Source organism: Triticum aestivum, chromosome 2A, assembly GCF_018294505.1.
Source record: "Triticum aestivum cultivar Chinese Spring chromosome 2A, IWGSC CS RefSeq v2.1, whole genome shotgun sequence".
NCBI classification, from domain to species: Eukaryota; Viridiplantae; Streptophyta; class Magnoliopsida; order Poales; family Poaceae; genus Triticum; species Triticum aestivum.
The window spans coordinates 482070578-482077338 of record NC_057797.1 but is presented as its reverse complement, the minus strand read 5'-3'; positions in this window follow the sequence as shown (position 1 = coordinate 482077338).

Genomic DNA, 6761 nt, shown 5'->3' with positions numbered 1-6761 from the left:
GAGAGTACTTCCACTATACAGAGCAGAGCATTGGCAGAATTCATAGCGGAATGGACGCCGACACCAGACGAAGAAACTCCAGAAACAAGCATCCCCGTCAAAGAGGCAAGCAAAGAGTGGCTGATGTACTCTGATGGTGCCTTCTCGCTGCAAGGCACCGGCGCAGGCGTGCTACTTATCACACCCACCGGAGAGCACCTCAAGTACGTAGTTCAGATGCATTTTCCCAAGGAGCAAGCAACGAACAATACCGCAGAGTATGAAGGTTTGCTTGCCGGACTCAGAATCGCGGCAGACCTTGGGATCAACAAGCTCATTGTCAGGGGTGACTCGCAGTTGGTCGTCCGCCAAGTAAACAAAAGCTATCAGAGTCCGTTGATGGAAGCATATGTTGATGAAGTAAGGAAGCTAGAAGCACACTTTGACGGCCTGCAAATGGAACACGTTCCACGAGCTCAGAACGATATTGTTGACGGCCTGTCAAAGTGCGCAGCACTAAAGTTACCTATGGAACCAGGGATTTTTGTGCTCAAGCTGACTCAACCATCCGTAACACCGTCGACTGGACAGAGAAAGAAGAGGAAGTTGGTTTCTGATGACTACTTTCCGGCAGAGCTTCCCGAAGCCGCCGCCAAGAAGGTCCCCAAGATCAACGCCAAGAGTGCTGAGGAGCAGTCTGCTCCGGCGAACCTCTTGGTTTGTTCCGTTGAAGCAAACGCTCCCGACAAGTTTTGCTCCGGCAAGCTTGCCGGGGAATATCACGCTCCGGCCGAACCGCAGGTTCTTGCCGTAGAAGCGGATGTTCCCACAACAACAGATATGCCTTTAGCCCTTGTTGTCGAGCCGCAAGCTCCAGCATGGGCGTAGCAGATCGTCCGTTTCCTTCAGACAGGAGAGCTTCCCAAAGAGCAAGAAGAAACGGAAAGAGTAGCCCGGCAGTCAAGTATGTACAAGTTTGTCGACAACACACTATACAGAATAAGACTCAACGATGTGAAATTGAAGTGCATTCACCGGGAAGATGGACAACAGCTATTGGCAGAGATACATGGAGGCATATGTGGTCACCACATTGGCGCAAGAGCACTTGCCGGCAAAGCATTCCGACAAGGTTTCTTCTGGCCGACAGCCCTCCAGGATGCAACTGCACAAGTAACCAAGTGTGAAGCGTGCCAGTTCCATTCCAAACAGATACACCAGCCAGCTCAAGCTCTCCAGACGATCGCTTTATCCTGGCCATTTTTGGTCTGGGGGCTCGACATCCTCGGCCCCTTTCCCCGAGCTGTCGGGGGCTTTGAGTTCTTGTACGTTGCCATCGACAAGTTCACAAAGTGGCCGGAAGTGGAACCAGTGAGGAAGGTGACAGCACAGTCAGCAGCCAAGTTCTTCAGGTCGATTGTTTGCGGTTCGGGATCCCTAACAGGATCATCACCGACAACGGCACGCAATTTACGAGCCGCACCTTCATGCAGTACGTCCAAGATCTTGGCGCCAAGGTCTGCTTCGCTTCTGTTGCTCATCCGAGAAGCAACGGTCAAGCGGAGAGGGCAAATGCTGAAGTGCTGCGAGGTCTCAAGACCAGAACTTTCGACAGGCTGCACAAGTGCGGAAGAAACTGGATCGAGGAGCTGCCGGTGGTTCTTTGGTCGATCAGGATGACGCCAAATCGAGCCACTGGCCAGACACCCTTCGCTCTAGTCTACGGAGCAGAGGCAGTTCTCCCCACGGAACTCGTTTACGGGTCACCTCGAGTGCTCGCTTATGATGAGCTCGAGCAAGAGCAGTTGCGCCAAGATGACGCGCTGCTCCTTGAGGAAGACCGTCTTCAGGCTGCTGTGCAAGTCGCTCGCTACCAGCAAGCTTTGCGTCGCTACCATAGCCGCAAAGTTAAAGCCAGGAGCTTCGAGGAAGGCGACCTTGTTCTTCGGCGTGTTCAGTCCGCCAAGAATTCCAACAAGTTGACGCCGAAGTGGGAAGGCCCTTATCGGGTGAAACGAGTCACTAGGCCCGGCGCTGTCCGCCTTGAGACCGAAGATGGCATTCCGGTGAGCAACTCCTGGAACATTGAACATCTTCGTAAGTTTTACCCGTAGGGCGCGGTTGCCGGAAGCTTTTCCGGCAACCACCTTTTGTACAAGTCTTGCCGCTGTTGCATGTAATCCTTTGTACAAAGCCGGGCGCAGAACCCGTGCACCAGTAAAGTTCATGTGCCCCGCAAATCTTGTCAGCTTTTTTTATGCTATAATCCTTTTTCGCATATGTTATCTGACACTTTGTGCAGTACCAGACCCCGGTAAGCGATAACGAGCCCAAGGCTCCATATCATTACTTTATTTCTCTGTTTCTTTCTCAAAAGAAGGAAGGTTCCCTCGCCCACAAGGTTTACCGGGGGGGGGGGAGGAGAAGATAATGATGTGGACCAGGCCGTTCAAGAAAGTTTCTCCTTGCCGGGAAGCAGACGACAGAAAAGCTAAGTTGCTAAAGTTTGAGCAATCAGTTTTTTAAGTTTTTGAGTTATTTTCCTTGAACGACCGTGCTTTGTATGGAAAACCTGTGCGCGGAGGAACCAACTCGTAGCTAGCTGTGCCCTTACTTTGTTTCGAGTCCGCTCAACAACTTAAGTGAGCTGCAACTAGTTGTGACAAGGTTGCTTGTCGGTAGCGACCCCGCCAGCAGGCTGCTGAAGTTCCGCACTCGGCGCTCGCGGCAAGGGTGCCTGCACCGGCAAGTTTCCCTAGAAAGCGTAGGGCAGAACCATACAAAGCCAAGAGTCGAGTAAAGGAAGTAACACAGCAATTTTTTGCCTAAGATAGAGTTATATTACAAAAATAACTTGTCGCGCCTCTAATAAAGTGTTCCCATGACATGACTGGCAGCGACAAGAAAAGAAGAAAACGGACGGCCTAATCTACGCGACCGCCGTCAACCCTTTTGACCTCGTTCACCCTGTCCACAATGGGTGCGACGAGGGCCTTAAGTGCGTCAAGATCAGCGTCCGCCGACAGCCTCTTGAGGACGTTGGTGAGGTTGAGGCCCGGATTGCGGAAGGCCACCTTCACCAGCACCTTCTCCAGAACTCTGGCACAAATCGAGCGTGACTCGTCGGCCAACTGCTTTGGGATCCGTTCCCGGAGTTGCTGGAGCGCCGCCGCCACGCCTTTGAAGAATAGAGTGAGCTTGGCGCTGGGTTGGAGTTTCTCGTGGGAGGAGTACCCGAAGCCTTCCACCCCCAACTGCACCAGCTCCTCTTCGATGACTGCAGCAATGTTCACGAGGCCCTCCGTCCAGAGCGCCACAGTATCTCTGAGAAGATTCTGGGTTTCGGCGGCCCTCGCTAGCAGCGCCTCGTTGGCCTTGATGTCCTTCTTCAAGTCCGCCTCCCATTTCTTGGCGCCGTCCAACGTCTCCGTCAGGGTGGCCAACTTCAGCTCCAGATCAGCATTGGAATTCCTGGCGGCGCGCAGCTCTTTGCCCTTCTCGGAGAGTTGGCCCTGCAGCTCACCGTGGGCAAGAGCGTCCTTCTTGCGCTCCCTCTTGAGCGCGGCAAGCTCTTCGCCACCCACCTTCAGATCAGCCTCCAGCTGCGCCACCTTTACTTCCAATTCCTTCTCGGCGGTCTCGGCAGCCGCAGCCGCATCCTTTGCCTCTTGGAGCGACCCGCCAAGTGCCCGTTCGCACGCGGCAAGCTCCTCCTCGTGGCTGTCGAGGTTCACTTTCCGCTGAGCCAGCTCGCCTTCTCGCGCGTACAGCTTCTCGCCGGTGAGCCGCTGCTGTTCTTCAGCTTCGGCCTTCTCGAGGAGGAAGGCCTTCCGCTCTTCAGCAAGCTGCTCCCGCTCCTCCGCCAAGGCCCGGAGAGCTTCCTGGCGAAAACCCCGGAGCTCCTCCGCGCGCTTCTCTATATCCACGCTCGCTTTCACGACGAGCGCTTCCCCGGACTCCAACTTGACTTGACGGGCGCGATAGAGCGCCAGTAGCCTCCGCAGCAGCCGCTCCTCCTCGGGCTCGTCACTGCTGCTTCCCGGCGCGTCAACGATCGACAACCCGGCGGAGGCGAGCACCTCCCTATCCAAAACTTCTCCTTCCACCGGCGCCTTGGAGCTTGACGCCCAAGGGAGCTTGATGAAGATGCCCTCGCCAGCCTTCAGATAGGCGCCGGGCTGGGGCTCCTCGGAGCCTGACGCTGCGGCAGCGGCGGAGGGATCGGCGGTCGGTGCAGCGCCTGACGCTCCTGCGGCCTCAGGGCCGTCAATGCGATCGCCAGATCCCCCGCCAGCTTCCTCGGCGGCAGCCTTGGCGGCCTCTTCACCGGCAGGCACATCGGCACCAGCTCCGTCTTCGGCAGCCGCGGCATCATCAGTGTTGCCGCGCGCGTCCTCTCCGCCGCCCGCCTCGGCCTCCATCGGATCCTCGGAGGGTGGATCTGACGACCGGAGAAGAATGAGAAGTCAAACAAGCACTCAAGAAGAAAAATCAGCAGAAGAATACAAAGAAAGTTTCGGGCAGGAAGGATTACCTGTGCTGGGATCCGCTGTCATAAGCTCCACCACCGGCGGATCGTTAGCGCTGTCCCTTGCCGGAGACTCCTCCCTTGCCGGAGGCTCCTCCCTTACCGGAGAACGCTCCCTTGCCGGGGAGTCCGCCCTTGGCGGCGTAGTCGAAGCAGACGACGAGTCAGAGGAGATCACCACGCCCTCCTGATGAAGTTGTTCTGCTCCTGCACAAACAAACCAGTGATCAGATGTCAACAAAGGAAAAGAGCAACCACGCGCACCCAGAAGCAGAAAGTAAACCATATGCTTACGCTGGGGGCTGCGCTGGGGGCTGCTCTGCGAAGTGATGGCCGGATCCGGCAAGGTGGTCTCGGGCGCGCCTCCTGTCATCGCAGTGGGCTCGTCCTCGATGACCACCACCTGAGCCTTGGCCCTCTTCACCGCCCTCTGGGCCAGAGTCCTGAAAAGGGAGAGTCCAGGGTGGGTCAGATCAGATGCAAGATAGGAATGGCAAGTTGAAGAACTACAAGAACAACAAGGGAATCTTACTCTTCTTCCTCTTCCTCGTCGGAGCTGAGCGCGGACAGGTCGAAGTTCGGCCCACCTCCGGCGCGACGAGGTGGAGGGGTGGGATCCCTTGGCCGCTTGGCGGGGACTGCGGCGCCAGCCCGAGATGACCCCGCCCCAGTTGCCACTGCGGCGGGAGGCGCACCCGCGGCAACCGTACTTGTCGCGGCGGAGCGCGTCGCGCGGCGCTGCGGCTGTTGACCAGCTTGCCGCCCTGCTGCGTCCCCGATCCTGCGGAGGTGCCTTCTTGGCTGCACTGGGGGCTGCGTTCCGGGCCCTGTTCCCGGCAAGCTCCCCGGAGATGGCGGGCCGCTCGCACCCTCGGCGGGCTCACTCAACTCGGCGTCGGGTGCGGCAAGCTCTTCTTCGTCTTCGGGCCACTCCCGCTCAGCAAGACTCATCGCCGATGCCGCGTCCGCTTCCTCCATCGTGAACCCAAATTCACCCGCGGCTGCGGCTGCCGCCGCCTCTTCCGCCTTGGTGGTGATGCGTTCCATCTCTTGATTGGTGGTGTCGCGGGTGAGGAGCTTCTTGTCGTCAGCATTGACTGCTACTTCCACTAGGCTGTCGAAGACTGCTGCACAACGTCTCCGGTAGGCTCTTGCCAAGTTGGAGCGATCCCGTGCGAATCACACAACGGCATCATGGCGCAGATGCGGTCGCGCGAGGAGTTGTTGCACAGAGGAACGACGCCTGCTGGCAACCAGAACCACTCGGGATGCTGTGGGTCGTGCTTGAATATCTCCTTGAGTATCCCGTCCAACTCTATGACGGTGAAATTGAAGTTGAGGCCTGGGCGCAACCTCATGATATCTGCTGGGCCTCCAAATTCCCAGGCGGGTCTCCCCCTCGCCTGCAGAGGGGCGATGCGCCGGCGAAGGAAATCTGCGCCGACAGCTCCTACAGTCAGCCCGGCAAGCCTGAGACACAAGATCCGAGTGGTGGCGATCTCTAGCTTGTCGTCGTCCACGGACAGAGCGCTCTAGTCATTGCCACGCACTGCTGGGGCTTGGCGCAGGGCGGTGAACGGCTGCGGGCTCTCTTCTACAACCCAGCACCAATCTGCTCTCCACTCGTCCCACTTGCTGCGGAGCTCCCCCTCCAGATAGGTCTCCTTCTTGCCGGCCCGCGAGATCTAGGCGATCCCGCCGGCAAGAGGTTCCCCTCTCTCGACACGAGGCATAAAGAAATGGCGGAAGAGAGCTACGTTGGGGTGGACTCCGACAAAGTTTTCGCATAGATGGGCGAAAACTGCCATGGTCAGAACGGCGTTGGGGGTGAAGTCAAGGAGGTGGAGTCCATAGGTGTTCATGACGTCGCAAAAGAAATCAGAGAATGGCGGGCAGAGCCTGCAGTAGAAGAACACGGCGAAGAAAGGATATCCGCCAACTGGAGCTGCTTGTGAGGCGACGGCGGAGGGTACCTTCATGCGTGGATGCGCCCGCGTCTTCGTCGACCAAAAGAGATAGTACCACTCCCTCAGCTCCTTCGCGGAGAGCTCGGGGGGGAAAGTGGCCTGCTCCTTCCGCAGCGCCTCAAGCCGCTACGCTTCGGTCGACTTCACAGCTTTCGCGGTCACGGCCTTCGTGGCCTTCCACTTCCCGGGCTTCGGAGGCATGGCGGAGGCGGTGGGGGAGATCGACGGCGCTGGTGGTGGCGGCAGCGACGGGAGCGGAGCACTGCCCTCTTTCAACTCTGCAAGCG